The sequence below is a fragment of the Canis lupus genome, chromosome 6 (genome assembly GCF_048164855.1).
Source record: "Canis lupus baileyi chromosome 6, mCanLup2.hap1, whole genome shotgun sequence".
In the NCBI taxonomy this organism is placed as follows: Eukaryota; Metazoa; Chordata; class Mammalia; order Carnivora; family Canidae; genus Canis; species Canis lupus.
In genome coordinates, this window is record NC_132843.1 from 65797285 (window position 1) to 65820051 (window position 22767).

Consider the following 22767-nt stretch of genomic DNA (forward strand, 5'->3'; position numbering starts at 1 on the left):
CCCCAACCCCCCCCCCCCACCTCCCCTTCTGCAACCCTTTGTTTGTTTTCCAGAGTTAGGAGTTTCTCATGGTTGGTCTCCCTCTCTAATTTTTCCAACTCAGTTCCTCTCCTTTCCCTTATAATCCCTTTCACTATTTCTTACTTACCTAAGAATAAGGTGGAGAGAGGTGGAGTGAGAGTAGAAAAGAAAAATGAGAGAACAGGACAGGCCACATTCTGTCCTTCCACAAGGAAGGAGCCACATTCTCCTGGTTTTCCTGCAACCTTACTCCTGGGTCCTCTTTTTCTGATGTCCAATGCCAGCAGCCTCCCCTTGTCAGTGGGCTGCGTCTCTCTGGTATCCCTGTTCACCCTGAGTGTTTTCATCTAGTAAACGCCTATTTGTGCCATCTAGATACTGACCCTTCCCAATGTACATCTCGAGCACAGACCTACTTCTTACATTTAGCCTCATCTATCCAACTACCAGCTTGTCATCGCCAATCAAGTTTCAAAAGGTACATCCGGCTAAGCATCCCCCAGATGAAAGACTGATGTCCTGTACCCTCCAAACTTGTTCTCCCATAGTCTTCCTCATCTCAGTTAATGCCAGCTTCATCTTTCCTTGAAAATTTGCCCTCTCTCGCATCCCAAAACAGAGCCATTGGCAAATCCTGTTGGATGTGCCTTCAGAAAGTCTCCTAGAACCCAATCACTTCTCCCCACCTCAACTAGCTATCACCTTGCTGTAAGCCATCATTAGTTCTTATCTAAATTATTGCAATAGTTCCTGACTGCTCAGCTTCCACCTGTGTGCTCCCTCCCACACCATCTACTCAGTTTTTAATGCAACAGTCACAGAGATCTTACAAAACTAATTTAGATCAGTTCGCTCATCTGCATCTGCATTACCCCCCCTCCCCCCCATGACTCTCCTTCTCACTCAGAGTAGAAGCCAAAGTTCTTGCAGTGGCCTACAGAGTTCTCTATAATATGGACTCCTGTTAGCTCTGTGACTTGTTACACTGTTAACTTTGCCTCAGCCTTGCTGGCCTCTGTTTCTAGAATATTCCAGTTATATCCCAGGCCTTTCCCTGAACTGTTCTTCTCTCTGGTTTTTGCTTATCTTACACTCTCATCTTTAGGACTTTATCTCAGAATTTCCTAATCTCCTTTCCTAGTTTATTTTTCTCCGTGACACATCTTACCTCACAAGTTTTATCTTATACTTATTTATTTTGCTGATTGCCTCCTCCCAGTAGTGATGCAAGCTGCATGAGGGCAGGACTTTTGTCTCTGCTGTACCCCTAGCACCTGGAACAGTGCTTGGCACATAGAAGGCACTTGATAAATATTTGAAGAGTGAATGAATTGGTGAATAAACAAATAAGTGGATGCACGACTCTGCTATTGTTTATGACAGAATGGTTAGACTGCTAGCAGCTCATCCCACACCGTCTGAATCAGTGGGAAAGTGTCTGGCAAGTGTTTATTCTAGGTGTAACGTTTCTCCACCCCGGGTAAAATGGCAGGCCAGGAAGGCAAGATAGACTCTCTAATCCTAGGGACCCATTATAGCTCTTAGGAAAGGGATTTTGGGTACCTCCATGAAGTACATGAACAAAGGCTTCCATTCAGGTTTATAGAGCTCATTCCTGTTCCTTTGTATCAACTGGCTGATTTTAAGGACTCTGGGCAAAGCCAGTAGATTACAGATGAAGGTGACATGGGAACAGCTGTCTCTCAGACACAGAAGAGGAGAAAGTGAGAGATGCAAGCTGTCAGGTCAGGGCGACATCTTATTCCTTAGGAAGAGACTGCACTTCTCTCTTGGCTTTGCTTCTTGACTTATCAGCTTTCCAACCTTTAAGGTTACCAGGGCTTGAACAAAGAAATTGTGATACAGTGAGTTTCCTTGTATTAACCAGGGTGCCTTATATTTGCACAGTATGCTGAGAGCTTCTGTCTTCATTCCTTGTGCATTTTCTGAGGCCCATGCATATGCAAGGAAACTGTGCTAAGTGTTAGTGATATTAAAGAGAGCTCTAATGTAGCAGTGTGAGTAGAAAATGTTAATGTAATTAAAGCAACACCAAAAAGCAGAAGACAGGTATTATTCCTTTTTCACAGATTAGAAAACTGATTTAGAGATTAAGTTGCTCAAAAATACCTGCCCAGGTATTAGAAAAGCCCTGGGGACTGGATTTGATTTCAGGTGTTCTGGTGCCCAATCCAGGGCTCTGACCTTTATATTGTATATTATTCAAAGGTGATTTCCCCAACATTGCATTAGCCCACACAAATTGTCACATTGATCTGTGGCCTCCCTCTACATGGTCCAGAAGCACCAAGAAAAATGATGTATGTGATATCTTTCTTGAAGTCCAACGGCTAAGGTTGGAGACAGGACCCTGACTTGTTTGATAATCCACTAGGGTTCTAGGACTCATGAATGTATCCCAGCTCTGCTACCTACTAGTGAGTGACACAGATGAAATTATTTAACCTCTTGAAGCCTCAGGTTTTTCCTTTATATTATGGGGACATAACCTATGTCAAAAAGTTGTTCCAGGGATTAGTGAATGTGTATTTGCAAAGCATTATGTTGGCTTGCTAGGGCTGTCCACACAAAGTACCACAGACCAGATGTCTTAAATAATAGAAATTTATTTCTTGTAGTTTTTGAGACTGGAAGTCCAAGATCAAGGTGTCGGTATGGTTCTTTCTTGCTGAGGTCTCTATTCTTGACTTGCAGATAGCCACCATCTTTGTCCTCCAAAGTCTTTCCTCTGAGCACACGTGCCCTTGGTGTTTTTTTTTTTTTTTGCCCTTGGTGTTTTTATGAGTGTCCTAATCTCTCCTTTTAAGGATATCAGTCAGACTGGATTAGGGCTCACCCTAACGGTCTCCTTTGAATTTCATCACCCCTTTAAAGGCCCTATCTCCAAATGCAGTCACATTCTGAGATCATGGAGGTTAGGGCTTCAACATGTAAAGTTTGGGGTGGGTGTGGGGGACACAATTCAGCCCATAACAAACACAAAAACCTAAAACACAGAACATTAAATCAACTAATTAAACTAAAGTCTAATGTCTTATTTGGATTGCTATTCTCAGCCTTTACTGCTTTCTAGAGTTCTATAATTCATTGTTGAATACGTACAGCAGCACTTCCCCTTCTTGTTTTAAACGTGTCTCTCTCAAGCCTCCAGAATGGTTCTTTGTCCTAGTGTTTTTATACTCACAGGTTTTGGAAGATTTTACTTACTCTCTTCATATCCTTTGTAATTTTCAAAGTTTGATGATAGCCTTGCTCAGCTCTTAGCCTTCCAGATGGAGTGGTCCCATGGCATGGCAGGAAGATCCTGGCCCAGGAGTCATGAGAGCTTGGTTCAAGTCTCCATTCTGCTGCAAGCCAGCTTTGGGCAAGTTTCCTCAGCTTTCGAAACCCCTGATTCTTTGGAGGAAGGTGGGGAACATGGACTCAATGCTAAGGCTTCATGTTCAGTGGTTCCCTGAATGGATCACTGTAGTTGAATCCCACCCCTGTCACTTTCTAGTTGGGTATCTTTGGACAAGTTACTTAACCTCTCCAAGCCCTCATTTCTTCTCCTGTAAAATGAGAATAGTAGTGTGATCTTGGTTCACAGGGTATCTATGAGCCTCATAGGAAATAGTGCAAATAACGATGACCCCTTAGCACAGTCCCCTTCAGTAAAAAACCAAACATATCCTAATTGTGCAAAGCCTCTTCCCGGCTTCATTCTTTCCTTTAGCCATCTTTCCTGTGTGTGTCTTTCCAGACTGCTAGCATCCAGATCCCCATGTCCTCTCTATTCCAGGTATACTAAGAGTTTTGTTTTGTTTGTAAAAAAGAATAATATTCTCTGTTTTGTATTTGGTTCATGATAATGTTCAGCAGTTTGTTTGCCCCTTTTGGCCAAAGCAATACACTCATCTCTGCTAGGTCATAAACAGAGAAGTTCCTCAGCAAATTGAATAAGCACAGCAGTGAGACTGCTCAGGAAGGACTCATCATAATTGGGATTTAAAAGTCAGTGTCTGCAAGATTCTTCTCACTGGGTTTTATTCTCATCCTTTTTATAGCCTTTTACTATAACAAAGTGCCAAATAATTTCTTTGTTTTTACATTTTTGCCTAACTTTCACTATAGTGTTAAAATATTAAGAGGCAGCAATTAATATTAGTTTAATATTAAGAGTAGCAACATTAACCTTGCAGTATTGCAATCATCTTCCTTTCCATCTATAGAGCAAGTGGAAAAATAGGTGCTGTGACCCCTCCTTGCTAGTTTAGGCAAATACTTAAAACTTTTTGGTCCTATGTGAAAGATTGACAGATATCTGATCCCCAAGTCCAAATCACAGATTTTTAAAAAAGATTTTATTTATTTATTCATAAGAGACAGAGAGAGAGAGGCAGAGACATAGGCCAAGGGAGAAGCAGGCTCCCTGTGGGGAGCCTGATACCAGACTCGATACCAGGACCTTGGGATCATAATCTGAGCCAAAGGCAGATGCTCAATCACTGAACCACCCAGGTGCCCCCAAATCACAGATCTTATATCTTAATAGCTCTTGAAACAGTTGCAGGAGGAGATTGTTGAAAGTAGCAGTAATAAGATGCAGACTCTTTTAAATCATTGACTCACTTTCAAACCAAACAAAATAACAGTTAAGATTCAGTTGGGAGAACATTTTTGTTGTTTCAGGTTTATTTTGCTTCAGTTGTTTTAAAAGTCAGAAAGAGTATGAAGAATTAATTCGGAGGGATATGTGCACCTCTATGTTTATTGCAGCATTATTTACAGTAGCCAAGTTATGGAAGCAGCCCAAGGATCCATCTGAAATGAATGGATAAAGAAGATGTGATATACGTGTGTGAACAGCACACACACACACAATATAATATTATTCAGCCATAAAAAAGAATGAAATCCTGTCATTTGCAACAACGTGGATGAATCTAGAAAGTATAATGCAAAGCAAAATAAGCCAGTCAGAGAAAGACAAATACCATATGATTTTACTCATGTGTGGAATTCCAGAAACAAAACAAGCAAACAAAAGGGGAAGAAAAGGACAACACCAGACTCTTAACTATAGAGAACAAACAGATGGCTACCAGAGGGGTGGGGGTAAGGGGATGTTGGAAGTAGGTAAAAGGGATTAAGATTATACTTATCATGATGAATACTGAGTAATATATGGAATTGCTGAGCCACTGTATTGTATACCTGAAACTAATATAACACTATATATCAACTATACTGGAATTAAAGTAATTCTAAAAAATTTAAATAAACTAATTTATTTTTTAAAAAAGGGAAATAAATATCAAAGATTTTAATGCTGCTAAAATGGTTTATCTAAGTGTTCTTTTAAAATTAAATTAAATTTTATTTTATTCTAAAGGTTTTATTTATTTGAGAGAGTTAGTGAGTGAAAGAGGGAGCGAGAATCTGAAGCAGATTTTGCACTGAGCACAGAGCCTGATGCAGGGCTTGATCCCACAGCCCCATGATCATGACCTGAGCCAAAACCAAGAGTCAGACACTTAACAGACTGAGCTACCCAGGTGCCTCACTAAGTGGTTTTATTTATTTTTATTTATTTATTTTCTAAGATTTTATTTATTTGAAAGAGAGCAGAACGAGAGAGAGAGGGAGAGAGAGAGAGCATGAGCAGGGGTGAGGGCCAGAGGGAGAGCAAGAAGCAGACTCCCCACTGAGCAGGGACCCCCCCCCCCCCAACATGGGGCTCCATCCCAGGACTGTGAGATCATGACCTGAGTCAAGAGTAAACACTTAACCAACTGAGCCACCCAGGCGCCCCTCTAGGTGCTCTTTAAAAATACTTTGGGTTGCTTTGTGAAAAGAAAGTATAAGTTTATTGCCTCTAAAGGGATGTCAAAGACTCATCTAAATTTGATTACCAACTGACAATCTGTCATGTATTTGAAGATAGCAGTTATGTCTCATGGAAGTTTGTAATTTTCTTGGCTAAATCTCTTCGCCTCCTTCAGCTATTTTTTATGTGACCGGGCTGCCCAGTTCTGGGTTTTTTTGTCTAGTTGTCATTCAATGTGCTTGTTAATCTAGAAGTGTGGCATCCAGAGGTGATTTTTATCACTTCAGATGTGGATTGACCTGAGCAAAACAAAGTGGTCTTTCTATAGCCCCTCTTTGGAATGCTATGCTTCCTTTGGCCCTGGCGACATCAACCATATCACAGTATTGACTCACAGTAGCTTGTGGTTACCTAAGAACTCTTAGAAGAGCTACTGTTATTTCCTTCTCTTGAACCAGAGTAATTATTTAAGCTTTTAATTTTGAAATGATAGATTCTCAGGAAGTTGCAAAGAGAGTACAGAGAAGTCCTAAGTACACTTCTTCTAATTTCCTCCAATGGTTACAACTTTCTTAAGTATAATATAATATAAAAACAGGGACATTGACATTGGTACAATGTGTGAGTGTAGTACTATGCCATTCCATATATTTCTTTTTTTAAGAGAAGGAAGAGGGGCAGACAGAGAGGGAGAGAGAGAGAGAATCTCAATCAGGCTCCATCCTGACTCAGGGCTCAATCTCATGACCCTGAGATCATGACCTGATCTGATATCAAGGGTCCTTCCCTTAACCAACTGAGCCAGCCAACTGTGCCCCCTACCTATCTTTTTGACTTAAAAACTCTGAGTTCATTAAATAACAAACCTTGTAACTACCTAAGTGTCTTTAGGCGGTATCCTCTATCATTTGTAATTAAATTGTGAGGATTGAATTTTTTGAGACCTTCTTGTTTCACTAGAACATTCCTCCCTTAATGTTTCTTAATACCTCTGGCAAAAAAACCACCTGAACGAACACTCCACACTCAGGGTTCCCCATATCAGTTCGTGGCATGACCACTCACTCACTTACCTAAATTCAAGTTCTTGGAGATGTATTTCCTCCTTCCTTTCACCTACAACTTATTGCCAATTTATTAGTAAATCTTGTCAACTTTCAAAATTTACCCTGAAGCTATTTCTTATCATTCCCACTATGACCTCCTTGGTCTAAGCAATCCTTATTCTGGCCTCTATCACTGACCTCTGGCCTCCTAACTGACCTCCCAGACCTAATCTTGCTACCCTTAAATCGATTCTTTACAGAGAGCATAGAGAGATCCCTTGAAGAAGCAATGTGAGCCATAAGCAGCCTTCTGGCTTTCCATATGATAAGAACTAAATTCTTATTTATACAACATTTATAAGCCAAGAAATCTTGGTGTTTCACATATATTAACTAATTTAATCCTTACAACAACCATCTGAGGCAGATTCTGGTAGGATTTTCATCTTATAGATGAGGAATTTCCATCAGACAGAAGGTAAGTGACTTTTCCAAGGTCATACAGCTAGTGTATGGAAGTCCCAGGATGAGACCTCAGGTAGGTCAGCTCCAGCATCAATAAAACCCTGTTTTACCTTGTGCCTTTTGAAGGAAATCATTATGTGCAGCCCACACTTAAGGGTGAGCGTTATGTTTCACTTCCTCAAGGGAGAATTAGTTACATAAATTATTTGGAATTCCTCTGCATAGGAGATTTATCTCTTTATTTATTTATTCAATCATTTACATATGTCACCATGGATGCAAAGATATGTATTTTATACCCTGGGTTATAAATCAATACTACTTCATCTTGTTGCTAAACTTATTCCAGTTTTTAGGGCACCTGGTGGCTCAGTCAGTCAAGCATCTGCCTTCAGCTTAGGTCATGATCCCAGGGGCCTGGGATCCAACCCTCTCTTGGGTTCTCTGCTCATTTGGGAGTCTGCTTCTCCCTCTTACTCTGCCCCTCCTGCTGTGGTCTCTATCTCTCAAATAAATAAGTAAAATCCTTTAAAAAGATTTTAAAAATTCCAGTTTTGGCCATTAGAAGTGATTTCATTCTATTCCCGTTGACATAGTCCCATTAGTGTGGGATTTTTGGTTTTTGTTTTTAATTTTGAGCACTTCCTTATTTTCTGACGCTACAAGATTGTTTCAAGCTTATCTTATGTATTTCCTTTCCCAGTCCTAGAATCAGCCATTTGTCCAAAGAGCTTTTTCTACTTTTTAAATAACATTTATCACTACTTGGCATTTTATGATATATTTGTGTGTTTGCTTTTTGTTCCTCTCTTCCCTGTCTATACTTTAAGTTTCACATGGACAAGAGCCTGTTTTATTCAATGCTGTAATCCAGCCATAAAACAGTGCTTAGCATATAGCACATGTTCACTTTGTTGAATCAATTTCTGACTGTGGGACCAGTGATCTTTCTGTAGCTTTGAACTTTAATTTGCCCCCCTCCAGAAGTTGGGAAAATGATACTCACCATTTACTTGTTTGGTGAGATTTTTTTCCTAAGATTTTTCTCATCTTTATGATCCTGATGACTCCTTACTTGATCAACAGTAAATCTAGGATAGCACTTCTTTTATTGCCTCTTCAATTTTGTATGCAAGAAAATAATTTAGAGAAGTTCTGTTTTTAGAAGAAAATGAGACTAGTGATTTCTCATCATGTCCATATTTTCTATATTGTGTAAATACAGTACCATTCTGAGCCCAGCCATGTTGCTACTACTGTTACTTTGTCTTTAGAATTCTCCTAAATGGTCTCATAACCAATCCTTCAGTTCATGGATAGCCAGGACTTGCCATGTCTGCTAGGACTTTCAAAACTGCAAAGCACAGGCTTCTGTGGCCATGTTGTAGTTGCCAGACACTATCTGCTAAGTCTAGAAAATCTTTAAGATGGTATTTGCATTCTTACATGGAAATTTCCAGGTAATTTTGTTACTTAAACTGTGGCTTTACTACTGAACTCTATTATGTATGCCCTCTTCTTAGTGATTTTCCTCTATGGTCTTTCTTTGCTACTCCTAGCAGCCTTTATAGAACATGATTTTGTACTTTTACCTAGGGATGTCTCCTCATTCTAGTAGAAAACCTGTTTGTTCACTTAAGTGAGTATCCTTTTGTCACGTTCTTCCTGGTTCTTACTAGATTTACTCTAATTTTAGCCAGAATTTCATCCTCTTTTGTTAGTAATAGGTCAGAATGCTAAATCTTATGGGGTATTTTGTCTTATTTTTGTTTTTAGTGCATTTTCGTAGGTATATTTTCTCTTTCTGCCTTCTGAAATAAACCTGGAACGTTGATAGCAATAAGGGGTAAGGAAAAAAGATAAAACAGGCAAGAAATATGTGAAACAACAGGGTAGGGGTTGACATTTTAGATAACAGCTAGGGAAGGCCCCACTAGAAGGAGACTTTGAGTAAAGTGTTGAAGAGAGGAGAGAGTGACAACCGTGTGGTTCTCCGGGGGAAGAGTGTTATTGACACAGAGAACTGCAAGTGCAAAGTTCTGAGGTAGGAGCAAGCCTGGCACTACCTAGAAATAGCAAAGCAACAATGTGGCTGGTGCCAAGTGAGGGAGAAGGAAATTAGCAGGAGAGGAGATCAGGGAGCTATGGGAGGAAGAGCAGGTCATATAGGTCACAGTATGGACTTTCTGTCTTTATACTGAATGAGTTATGAGAGTCCATTAGAAGTTGTGGATGTGAGTGTGTGTGTGTGTGTGTGTGTGTGTGTGTGTGTGTGAGGGTGTGTGCACATGTCTAGGAGCTTGCAACTGGGATAAAGCCAAAAAGGCAGACTAGGACTAAATTTTGCCAGGCATATCTATAGAAAGAGGTATAGATGATTACGAGACTCGTCCTTTTTAGTGGAGAGCTGGGTCATTAAGCAGAAGAGAGAATGCAGGTGTGCAGTAGTTGCCAGACTACCATTTAGTATTGAGCATACTGTGGGAATATATTGAACTATTGTCAACAGGTTTATTGATAATTTTTAAATTTTGCAGGTAGATAAACAGACACAATCAAAAGTCGTGAGTAAAGCTTGAGTCAGGTCTTTCGATTGCTAGCTCTGCACCATCTCTAGGCACTGCTTTCTTTAGAGATTTAGCTCTGATGAAAATTACTACCGGATCTCTTCACCTGGAGTTGGCATCAGAATTATCCAGAAGACTGGGCAGCCCCAGTGGCTCAGTGGTTTAGTGTCGCCTTTGGCCGGGGGTGTGATCCTAGAGACCGGGGATTGAGTCCCACATCAGGCTTCCTGCATGGAGCCTGCTTCTCCCTCTGCCTGTGTCTCTGCCTCTCTCTCTCTCTCTCTCTCTCTCTCCCTGAGTCTGTCATGAATAAATAAATAAAATCTTTAAAAAAAAGAATTATCCAGAAGAGAGATTTTTTGAAATATGCATATCCCTAGGAATACTGAGTCAATAGTTTTGGGGAGGGACCTACTATATGTGGTTGAGAAAGTTTCCAGGTGATTGTGATGTGCATCCCTGAACCAAAGGAAGAATTAGCCCACTGTAATTTTATGAAACACAAATTAGTGGAATACATTAAAAATCCCTACCTTAGCTATTTATGAGCAATAGAAAGATGAGAGATTCTTAGCTGCCTTTACATATAGTTTCCTCTCACTTGGGGAGAATATTACTATTAAAGATTTTTCATATTCAGAGAACCTGGGGCTAAAAATTGCTTTTGCACTATCTATGAACAATGGGCAAATTGGTCCTGAGCTTCTCTGGGTCCATTTCTCTCAATATATTACTCTAATAATCAGTGCCACAGCTCAGAGTAGTTTTTGGAATGTCTCTCCTGGGATGAATATATTTTTATGTTCTTAGTTTAAAAAAACATACTTGTTTAGGACTTTATAAATTTCAATTTTAGAGGGGAAGAAACAAAATCAGTTTGTTTTTTATTTGTACGTATTGCTAGACTGGCTGATCGATTCTTTGGGTGAACAAATAGCCTCCCTAGAAGGTTCCACATTCTTGATCTAAGAAATAAGGCCACAGAAGCTATTTTTATGTAGCAGCTAGGAGTTCAGGCTCCAGGTTAGATAATGCTGCACTTGCTCTGGCTCTCGGCTATGTATCAGCTTTGTAGACTGGGGTAACTTGCCTTGGCTTCATCATCTGCAGAAAGGGATAATAAAGGTATCCATCCTCTTGTATTTCACAGATAGTGTTTATGTAAAATGCTTAGCACAGTGCCTAAATCACAGGCTTTAGTGAATATTAACTCTCACCATGTTTCATAGATTCTGAGCCATGTCCTGGAATTGAGTCTCACAATGATAATTTCCAGATTTTTTTTTAAAGGATATATGAGCTTAAAATCAGTGCCACATTGGATTTGATGAAATAGGTATTAATACTTACTAGAATATACCATAGTCAGTGACTTTAGCAACACAAATTTACACATAACAGTTTATGAGTTAATCTCTAATGTTTTGTTTGAATAACTTGAATAGATCCAGAAGATATTTATTTGAATTAACAATTATGTCAATGTGTCTATGCAGTAATAATGAATACTTTCTTTTCAAAAATGTTCCAATATATCACCTCTTTATTAATTCCTTCCAAACAGCCCTAAATTGATGGCATTTTTCACATCTATAAAAATAATCTCTTTTTTAGCCGACAATGGCAGCCAAATATTATCTGAATCTACTGAGGATGGCATAATGGTCTTTGGTTGCAGCAAGATAGATTGCAGTCAGAGATGAAGGAGAAATGAGTGGAAGTACAGACAGAACTATTCATGGTGGGTTACCCTTGTCCTCTGCTCTAAGCTGACCTGACCCTAATGAAGAATCCTTGGAGACTCCTTGTAGCATCTGTTGCAAGAATACTGCTAAGGATATATTCATCACATTGCTCAGGGTCCCTCTTTTTATTTAGTTATTCAACAAATATCCACTGAGGCTCCTCCTAAGTGCTAGACTCTATCCTAGGAGGTACAAACCAGGTTCTTGTGCTCACAGACCTTAAATAGTGGGAGAAATACATGATAAGCAAATTATTAAATAAATAAAAATTTTCGTGTAGTGATTAGATGGTAAAAAAAAAAAAAAAGGGTGAAGAATACCACCTTGGAGATGGGGGAAGGAAGAGAGCTTTCAACTGGGCGGTCAAATACAGCTTCTTTTTAAGATGAGACTCTGAGCTGAGGCCTGAATGAGTTAAACATGTAACGATTTGAGCAAAGGGCATTCTGGGAACACACACACACACACACACACACACACACACACGCATTGCACAAAGGTCTTGAGTCAGGCATGCCCCTAGTGTGTTCAAGGAGCAAAGTAGAAACCAGTGTGCTAGTTGCTGAGATTGAAGGTCTGGAGAGGACTTGTGCATCAGGGTTTCTAGGTGGAGGGGGAAGTTGCTAGAGCTTAGAAACACAGTTGGGTTGCTCAGCCATATTCATCTTCTGGATCCCATGAATTGGATATCTGAACTCATTGCAATCCCTTTCTCCTCTGCTGCTCAAAAGCTCAGGGCCAGATCTGTGAGTGCCTAGGAACCTGAGCTTATATTACTTTCCCAGCACCATCTTGCACCCAATCCTGTGTGTCTTTTCTTTGTAACACTTCCTTATTGTACCTTATCCTGGTTTATTTTATCTTTCAGGTAAGTCACTTCAAATCCATTTGTGGATGAAGGTGAGTGTACCGTACATAAGTGCATAAACATGAGTGGAGGGACGGGGGTAGTGACATCTCCTTCATGGAGTCTTCAGAACAGCATAGATTTTTCTTATCCAGTTGATCTTAGAGGCTGGCTCCTCTATCTATGATTTCTGGCTCCTTGGGTTTTCACATGTGGGTATGGGTTTGCAGCATTCTTGTTCTATAAAGTCACAAACACTGAATTGAGGAATATGAACCATTGCTCCAGGGGAGATACACAGGGTGAGGTTGTAGGACCTCTGGTCACAACATTCTTATCAACCAATCAATACACATTCCTGTTTTGTGTGTTTCTGCTTAAAAACACCTGATTTAGTATATATTGCTGATTCATTTATATAGAATTCATGGCTAATAGCAGCAGAACTCATGCCTGAGCAAAGCTTATCTAACATATATGTTTTCTTTGTAGGGCGCATCCCAACCTTCTTATGCTTAAGAATACCAGACAGCACTTCGGCATTATGCTTGGAGATCAGGGGGATCCCTGAGTGGCTCAGTGGTTTAGCGCCTGCCTTCGGCCCAGGATGTGATCCTGGAGTCCTGGGATCGAGTCCCACATCATGGAGCATGAAGCCTGCTTCTCCCTCTGCTTGTGTCTGTTTCTATGTCTCTCTCTGTATCTCTCATGAATAAATAAATAAAGTCTTAAAAAAAAAGATTAATGCTTGGAGATCATTTAAACTGAAATCATTGACAAGAAGGATAAAAATGTGAAAAATATGTTCACTATAAAAACTGCAAAAAGGACACTTGCTTGGTGTAGAAGAGTTGAAGCAACATGACAGAGTATTGCCTAATTCAACCTTAGCTGGGAACATGTATGTCTAGCAACTCCTGTTTTTTTCCAGTCTGCAGGTGTTTGGGAATGCCTGGAATAGTGCTGGTATATTGATTTTGGAAATTACAGATAAATTTTAGCAGGGAGGCAATTTTGCAAACACAGAAACCAATGAGTAATGATTGACTGTAGTTTAAAAAAAAGTTTTGTTACGTTTGATATAGACCCGGATAATCCCAGTATTGAGATGCATGTTAACAAGTCTAAGAGCTCCTGATTCAAGTCCTAGTATGGAGGTTATTTTCACTGCTTGGAACAATACTACTGGGATCCCATACTACTGGAAACATTTGGCAGTTGACTTCGAAAAGCTGTTTCTCAATGGTTTTTCCTAAGGAAGTTAAGGAACCAGGAGGTATGATCTAAGTGGTCTGGTTGGATAAAAAAATTCCTTGAAGTATTGCGGTCAAGAGGAGAGTAAAAAATTCCAGCCACTTACATAGAGAGGCTCTTACTCTCCTGAGAGTCTGGACCTCCCGGGCAGCTGGCCTCAAGATGGTTGCCCAGATGGGGTGGAGCACAGGAACAGGAAGCTAGAATGGGGCTTTTCAGACTGTTTCCTCTTCTTGATCTTCCCCTGGCCCATGTTTGTGGTTTCTACCACTTTTCTTGGTATTGATTTCAGTTCTTCAATCATTCTTGGTGCCCCTTTTCCTCAACCCCCCTGGTCACTAAGTTCCATCTATTCTTGCCCTTGAATCTAGGTCCTGCTTTCCATGATCACACTGTCTTACTCCATGTTTCCTTCATGTTCTCCAAGCCCATTGGTGTCATGCTTAGTGTTTTTCTCCATCTCTGGCCTCAACTCCCTCTAAGCCAAATTCTTCCTAAAAGAATCCCTTACTCAAAAACCTTCCATGACTCCCTACATCCATGGATTTAAACTCAAACACTTTGACTTCAAACTCATCTCCCCCATTCGTTGTTCTTCCCAAAGTTATTACAGATGCTTTTTCTAGTCTTGTCTGTCATGGCTCCTTTACATGTGTTCATATACACTAGGCCGACTGTCTCCTTGCTATTTTCAAAACATAACTAAAATTTCCAACCACAAATGATTATTCATCTTGTACTTTTTATCAGATATACTTTCTTTCTATATCTACTATTTAAAATTATATGCAGGATTAATGACATGTTTCCCAATTTTCCCCAACTGTATACACTTTTCTGCTCCCTGAACTTTTGCAGCATTTTACTTTTGCCTCTAGTGAAGTTTTACATGTTTGCTTTATATTCATTATTTTTCTTACTGTTAGGCCTTTTATAGGAGACAGAAAACTACCTGTTTCCCAACACCCTTAAAGGAGACCTTGCACAGAATAGATGCTCAATAAATATTTATGGAACCTGAAGACTGTTCTTAGTAGCCACCATTCTAGGAAGAAAAGGAGAAAAAATGGAGGAATGCCACCAGGTGTTTGTACCTAGGCCACCTTAAAAAGCACATGATGGGTTCAGATAAAAATAAGGAATGTACTCCAAATCCCAGATATCTAAGAAGCCACTGACCATTCTTTTTTTTAATAATAAATTTATTTTTTATTGGTGTTCAATTTGCCAACATATAGAATAACACCCAGGGCTCACCCCGTCAAGTGCCCCCCTCAGTGCCCGCTACCCAGTCACCTCCACCCCTTGCCCTCCTCCCCTTCTACCACCCCTAGTTTGTTTCCCAGAGTTAGGAGTCTTCCATGTTCTGTCTCCCTTTCTGATATTTCCTACCCATTTCTTCTCCCTTCCCCTCTATTCCCTTTCACTATTATCTATATTCCCCAAATGAATGAGACCATATAATGTTTGTCCTTTTCCGACTGACTTATTTCACTCAGCATAATACCCTCCAGTTCCATCTTAAAATTCCAGAGAAATGTAAGTTAATTCCACAAATGCACTAGAGTCAAGTATCAAAAAACCCCTGGAAGTCTCAGGAATTTCCTTCAAAAGTTATGTAGAACTGCAGCGAGCATCTCTGGGTGTTGTGGTCTAGATAGGCCCTAGGCTCAGTGTTAGTCTAGGTGTGGCAAAGCCCACTAAGGCTTACCATAGTCCCTTTGTCATCTCCAGCCCTTGGCTGAACAAGAACTTGAGGTTTCAAGAAGATACACAGGCCGGGGCCTTACCATATGGTGGTAACCACCCTGTTATTCCTTGTCCAAACTGTCATCTAAGAAAAAAAAAAAAAAGAGGGAGTGAGAGAGAGAGATAGTAAGTACTTGGAGTGGTGTGTGATTGGGGTGGGTCACAGGAAATTCACTGTGAGTTCTCTCAAGTATAGTGAACAAAGAGGAAGGCCAGAAATCATTTTACAGGAAATAAAATAGCATACCTGTTTTATTTTAAAATGACTATCCTTTTCTATGTTAACCTGAGCCAAAATTGTCTCCATTCACTCACTCCAAACTTTATTTATTTATTTATTTTTGATTTTTAATTTATTTATGATAGTCACACACACACAGAGAGAGAAGCAGAGACATAGGCAGAGGGAGAAGCAGGCTCCACACACCGGGAGCCCGACATGGGATTTGATCCTCGGTCTCCAGGATCGCGCCCTGGGCCAAAGGCAGGCGCTAAACCGCTGTGCCACCCAGGGATCCCTTTTCTTTTCTTTTTTTTTAATTCCAAACTTATTTATTTAGTGCCTTTTAGTTTCCAGGCACTTTCCTGGGCATTAGAATACACCATTGCACATGATGATCTTATCCCTCTAAGGTGATTGGGGTCATCTGCCTGTGGTGATCACAGCCTGTCATTGTTGCCTACTGCCCTAAACTTGGTGATTCCCTTGGGAATATAAGACAATCATACTCAATGAACTGCCCAGGGCTTCGTGAAGGAGGGGCTGGCAGAAATCAGAGAAAGAACTTGGATATTAGCTCTTGACTGGTGCAATACTCTACCTCTTAAATGTCTGATCAAGGAGCTACACACCCAAGTGACTAATTCTACAAGGTAGGTGCCACTTTCAGCATACTGTGAGGCTTCTTTTCAGATTTTCTATAAGCCTAAATGTACATTTTTTTTGAGAGAGAGAGAGAGAGTGTGCTTGTAAGCAGTGGGGGAGGGGCAAAGGGAGAGCCAGACAGAATCTTAAGAAGACTCTATACCCACAGCTCAGATCTCATGACCCTGAAATTAAGAGTTGGATGTTTAACTGATTGAGCTGCCCAGGAGTCCCATACATGTACATTTTTCAAGTTATCACCTGTTTCCCCTACACCCTCCCCTCGGAAAAAAAAAAAAGATGGGGGGAGGGTATATATCTTCTTCACTATTTTGTTTTTCGTACTTCTCCTCACATCTGGCTTTTGCCACAACTGGCAGCAGAAATGCTGACCTGTCATGAGAAAGCCTTTCTAGGAGACACGTGGCTGAGCAGCAGCAGCAGCAACAGCAGCAGGAAGTACAGGAAATCTCATGAGATGGTCTGTTCTTGAACACTTGCCAGCTTTCTTCTGCAGTCTCATGAGGGAAAGAGAAACATCCTAGTTACTGGAGATGTAACTAGAACAGAGTCTCAATTCTCAACAGTTTGAGGTTCACCCATAACTGACAGAATGACCACAGAACACAACTGTTAGACTCCAGCCACAGCCTGTGGCCATGGTGCTGTATGTTGAGATACTTTTTATTCTAACGACTCCACACACCCAGGGAGCCCAAGAGTTAATACTGGCAGTGAACGGCATCAAGCAAGGCTTTCTCCGCAAGTGCTGTGATGTGCTGGGTCATGGTAAGATGTTGCTATGGAGTCCTGGGGAGGTCACGTGAGAGGGGAGAGGTCATGGTCTGTTTTTGTGAGGCAACAAGGTAGCTGCTAGTTCTAAGGGGAAAAGGAAAAAGTCTGGATCATAGACCAGAGCTGACTTCTCTGGAAGACTCAGGATGGGGACCCATGGTGGCTTGTGTACACTTTGACAATTTAGCTAATACACACAATGTGCCCTCTAGGATGAAGATATTGTTTCCAAGTCAGGAGCCTTCTGAAAGTTTCATCACTGAGAGAGAGAGAGAGAGAGACAAAAGAGGAAAAGAAGAGAGAGATAAAGAGAAAGAAACTTTCTCTGCCACATCTTTGGCAAGTGTTGTTTCCTGAAACAGCAAGGTCCATTCTAAGAAATGGCTGGGCTTCACTGCTAGGATTTGCTGAAAGCACCCTGTTAAAGCCAGCACAGAAAGACTGGCCGCAAGCCAAATGTTCTGACCTATCTAAACCGACCCAGGCATATGTCCAACAAGAGCACCCTTTCTTTTTGTTTTTGGCCGCCTTTTATCCTCTGGTACATACCTTGAGAACTGGAAATTCTGAGATGCTCTGGTTTTGTCTTACATACACCAAAAATGCTGGGCCAGGCATTTAGATGCTTAGAAAAGCATCTAATAAACCCAGTGGATGACTTCTTCAAGCAAGACTGGCAGTTCAGTCTAATTTGGAGGAAAAATGAGAAGCCGTTTAAAATAAGGCCAGACACCAGCTATGGGCCTTGGACCAACCATCAGTCACCAGAGCCTGGAATTCCAAAAACCCTCTGCCACTTCTCTTACCTGAAGGAGATCTCCTCCCTAGGCTGAAAATGTGAAGAGCAGAGTTGGATACTGCCAGAGGCTTGGTGGATTACAGCCCGGAATGGGACTTGCCAGTCAGAAGACTGGGACTGGGGCCCCAACATTGTGGTCGGTTGAGGATTATCGTCTGACTTGTCTACTGGCATGCTAGTGACATCCTCCACATGCAGGTGGTAGGGGTGAGAGCATTCCTGGGCTGCTGATAATTTGGATGGAAGGTATTAAATAACTGAATTATAAAATGCAATTGAAGATATGTATGCTCAAAACAATTTGTCTTTCTAAAGGAAGCTCAGATATTATTTTAAATGGATTTCCTCCTACCTTCTTCCCACTGCATACAGCTGTCTTGGTGATCTGAACCACCCTGCCCACTCTTGTTCAACCTACAATCAAATTCTAACAGTGAGAATTTCCTTAATAGATGGTTAATGAAGATGAGAAAATTAAAGATGTATTAAAACACACACACACACACACACACACACACACACACACACTATTTCCCAAGCCTGGGAGTGACCCACATACTTACGATAAGAAGGCTGCTCAACTTCTGCTGAGCAGGGGTGGGGGATGCAGGGTTTTTGTCACTACTCCTGGGCAAATGCTAAATATCCACTTGCCCTCCCCACTGCCACCACCTCTGAAAACAGAAAAACAGACAAGAAACCTTGCCACAAAGATTGCTTTCACACTGAACAGACAGATGTTTTCTAGCATCTATTAACCCTAGGGCTATTATTAGAAGTTGCTTTTTTGGTTTTATGGTAAAAGTCTCTTAAAAGTAATACCATAATCATAAAGACGTCAGAATAAAGTAGACATTTCAAGTCCCTCCTTGTGGCCAACATATTTCTAAACAACAACCAAAGTAATAATATTTTCTCCTCAATAATGTTGGCATTGTTTGATTCTTCTACATGCCTTATCTTACCTGATCCTTCGGAGTGGATGAGGTAAATTGGCCTGATTTTACCATCTTCACTTTACAGCATGGAGGAGTGGCAGATATGGAGGTGTGCCTCTCTACCCCCCCACCAAGGAAGGGACCGGTTGAGGGATGGGCAGTGGGTCAGCAGACAGCCTCATGCCAGCTCCTTTAGGGGTCCTCAGTGTCCAAGAGCTGCCTCACCTGAGTCACACTCTTCTCAAGGGGAACTGAGTCTTGAGGAGGAATCTGAAGGCCCAACATTTCAGCCCACCGCAGGATCACCATGATAGGCACTGCTCCTTCCAGAGCTCCCCACCAGCTAAGCCCAGGCTCTGTTACATCTGCCTTGCAGTGGAAGGAGAAGGCCTGAGCCTAACACCAAGTGACCATGAGTCCAGAACTGCTCACCTTGGCCTGGCCCCTGTCATATCTACCAAGTCATAAGTTCTACTGGGCCCAGAAATAATTCATTATAGAATTGAGATGGTACATCCGGGATTGAGCAAAGCAGGGATAGAGGGTTCAGGCTGCAGCACAGAGAGCTCAGCCGTCACTGTGGCACCTACCACCCTTGGGTCAGTGGCCCTCCCTCAGCTCACCTTCACGGTTGTATAAGTGGCTCTTTACAACATGCTGAAGGAGGGTAAAAAAGCTGGAGCATGTCTTATGGATGGACTGGCTTGGTGTTTGTGTGCAAGTTGAATGTTGGTGACAGCTGGACTATAGTCTCACTCAGGCCTGGCACTGAGGAAGAAGGGCCAAGAGAAAATTCTGCTAATGAGCAAAGCTTTGAGCAGTGCACGAGGTCATCCACACAGTGTGAGAAGAAAAGTGGTCTGAGATTAGAATATACATGGACTCACACACTGGAGTCTAATTTTCCCAGGAATGATCTCTGATGTCTCACCCAGACTTAAGAGTGAGGGAGAGAGAGATTCTATTTTCCTTCCCTTGGGGTAGGCACCTTTTGTCTCAGGATTGACCTAACTTCTCTCTGGAGTCCCTTCCTCATCAAAGGGTCCCTCACAGGTTGGGAGGCCACTCTCTCCTTTTGAGATGTGACGGTTCAGGATGATAGAGAGTGCACAGGACACATAGAGAACATTTCAAAACCAAATAGCTTCTGAAACTTTATCCCTAGCTCTGGGTTATGGCCCCTCCAGGCACAGACTTCTGAGAAACCTGGACAAGGTCATGTGATTTTCTGTTCCAGGCTTAGCTAATAATAATACAGACCTAAAATAAACATACCTAGGCATATTTGGACAGTACACTTAAATTTGCATTTATAGCAATACGGTCAAGTTTGGGGAGGGGTTAAGAGGAGAGTCCTCAATTAGCCACTTAATTGGTGGCATAAGTTAAATATTTCAGTTTATTGAATTTATTAATATTGCAGTTTACCCACAGTCAGATAGGGGAGAATGAAAAACTATGTATCTTTCAAGAAACTTATTTTAACAAGGGACATTTCTTTACCAAATAGGATCCCTTTCTTTATCATGGAAAGAGAGATCGGCCTAAAGAAGCCTTGCCCCTTTTGCTCCCTGATTCTGTACCCACCTCAAAATCCTTAAGCCATCAGGAAAACAGTCAAAAATGGCTGAGACACCCAGAGGATAATGCCCTTGTTGCTAAAAAATCCTTACAAAATTAAACTGGTACATCCACATGCAAAATAATGATGACGATCAGAGTAATCCCATTTAAAATAATCAGGCAAAACTGTTACCTGTGGTTTTAAATCTTTTATTTTGATAAGAAACACTTGGGGAGTTTTAAAAATATAATAAGACCTGGGCTCTGTTTCCTGAGACTGAGATTCAATTGTTTTGGGGAGGGAGCTAGGCATCTGCCTTCTTCAAAAAGCTCTTGGGAGGTTTAACATGCAGCCATGATAGGGAACCACTGACCTAGACCTTGACTTAGAACCAGGTATTTTCTATCCCCACAGAAGAACATGCATTTGGCAGGAGGGGGTCCTAAAGAGGCTGAAAGCAATCATCAAAAAGAATTCTACAGAAATCAGGTAAACCAAAGCCTATTTTTGGTGACAACCCACGAGTCTCCATATTCAACAAAAATTCTATGAACCTTTCAAAACACAATATTAAATAAAATCTACATTTCAAGTATTAATGCTGAATTGATTATTAATAATTCGATGATAAAATGTAAGGTTATTGTTTTACAGTGTTTCTGATTTGAATTCTGCAAATGGGAGGGCAAATTCCCTATTGAGTGTGCCAATTATTACAACAAAAAATGTCTACTGTCCTGCTGCTACTGTCACAGAGGGTTCCAAAGACAGTCCAGGCTGCCAATGGACAGACTACAATAGTGGCAGCCCAGTATGGGGAGAAGCATCAATCTGGAAGCTAGGCTACTTGGACAGTTGTCCTGTTCCTGACACAGAGCTAGTGAGCTATTTAACTGAGATTCTTTTTCATCTGTAAAAGGGAGGAAACAATAATTATTTAAATCACAGGGAAGGTAGCTGTGGGGCTAAATCAGATAAAAGTACTTTATAAAGAAGTGAACATTTATGTATAGTATCATTGTTATTCACTATGAGTTTTGTTATATATTTTTTAAAGATTTTTATTTATTTTTTCATGAGAGACACACACAGAGAGAGAGAGAGAGAGAGGCAGAGACACAGGAAGAGGGAGGAGCAGGCTCCATGCAGGGAGCCCGACGTGGGACTCGATTCCGGGCCTCCAGGATCACACCCTGGGCAGAAGGCAGCGCTAAACCGCTGAGCCACCCAAGTTGCCCTGTTATTACATTTTTATCCTTACACCTGTGTGAACCAGTGAGTCTTAGTCTTATTGTACAAAGGCCAGTTTGGGAAATTACCTTTTTAAAATTATAATCTACATTACTAAAGTCTTTATTTTGGTTATCATCCTATTTCAATAGCAAAAAACCCCAAAGAAGTGTCAAATAGGTGACCCCAACAAAATGGCCCTGAAAGTCTAAATTATCGTAAAGCGTCCTTCTCATTTATGTTATCCAACTATACTTCTTCTGACTCACTTCAAGACCCAAGGCAAAGTCAGTGATTTCAGTCCTCATGATCCCAACAGCAGAAATGTCCTTAGAGGGTTGTTGTTAGCAGCGACAAGACAGCGAACACGACAGCACTCTGTGAACTGTGACACTAGGCATGTGTAGGTGATGATGTTAGTGGTAGTCATAGAGATGATAGTGTTAATGACAGTGATACAGACCAATTGGTTAGCCTTGAATACATAGGTAAGGACATTTACCACTGGTCCCTACTCAAGTAGGAAATGTCCCAAAGGAGATAGGGCAGCCTCTGGAAAAAGAATGATATGAAGGCTGAAACTGATTGGTTAGTAAGTCTTATGGCTCCAGGCCTCTACCCCATCCTTCTCAAACCTAAGAAATGCCAAACAACTTTCAGGTGGTCTTCATTGGGTTTTCTTCCCCATATGCTCCTTTCTAGACAGTTCACTTGAAGCTTTGTTATGCCTGTCTCTTGTTCATCTAAGTCCCTCTTCCCACACAATCTCAGTGGGTTCCACTCTCTGGACCATAGTATCAATGTAAACACTGGTCAGAACTTGGAATGCAGAAAGGAAGGGGCATGGTAATGAGGAAGGCCTGTCTACTTGTCCCCAGGGATGTTTCATACATTATGTGTTCTTTTTTTTTAAGATTTTATTTATTTAAAAAAATAATTTAAAAAATATTTTATTTATTTATTCATGAGAGACAGAGAGAGAGAGTCAGAGACATAGGCAGAGGGATATGCAGGCTAATGCAGGACTTGATCCCAGGACTCTGGGATCATGA

The 22767-nt window shown here is 41.0% G+C and overlaps 2 long non-coding RNA genes across 8 annotated transcripts in view; one reads left to right on the forward strand and one right to left on the reverse strand.

The window, feature by feature from the left end:
- Positions 1–13266, forward strand: part of LOC140635808 (uncharacterized) — a 58325-nt gene extending 45059 nt beyond the window's left edge. For both annotated transcript variants that reach the window (XR_012033128.1, XR_012033127.1), the window contains exons 2-3: positions 12543–12574; positions 13014–13266. This is a non-coding gene — a long non-coding RNA (uncharacterized lncRNA). The remainder of the gene's footprint in view (positions 1–12542; positions 12575–13013) is intronic.
- A 1843-nt stretch (positions 13267–15109) lies between these two features.
- Positions 15110–22480, reverse strand: LOC140635810 (uncharacterized). Of its 6 annotated transcripts, none has more exons than XR_012033135.1 (6): positions 21985–22480; positions 18547–18657; positions 18336–18397; positions 17991–18210; positions 16783–16900; positions 15110–15609 (listed from the first exon to the last, which is right to left on the reverse strand). It is a non-coding gene; the product is annotated as an uncharacterized lncRNA (long non-coding RNA). The 6 variants fall into 6 exon arrangements; XR_012033133.1 differs by having other exon boundaries at positions 16783–16907; XR_012033132.1 differs by having other exon boundaries at positions 16783–17870.
- Between the last annotated feature and the right edge of the window lie 287 nt (positions 22481–22767).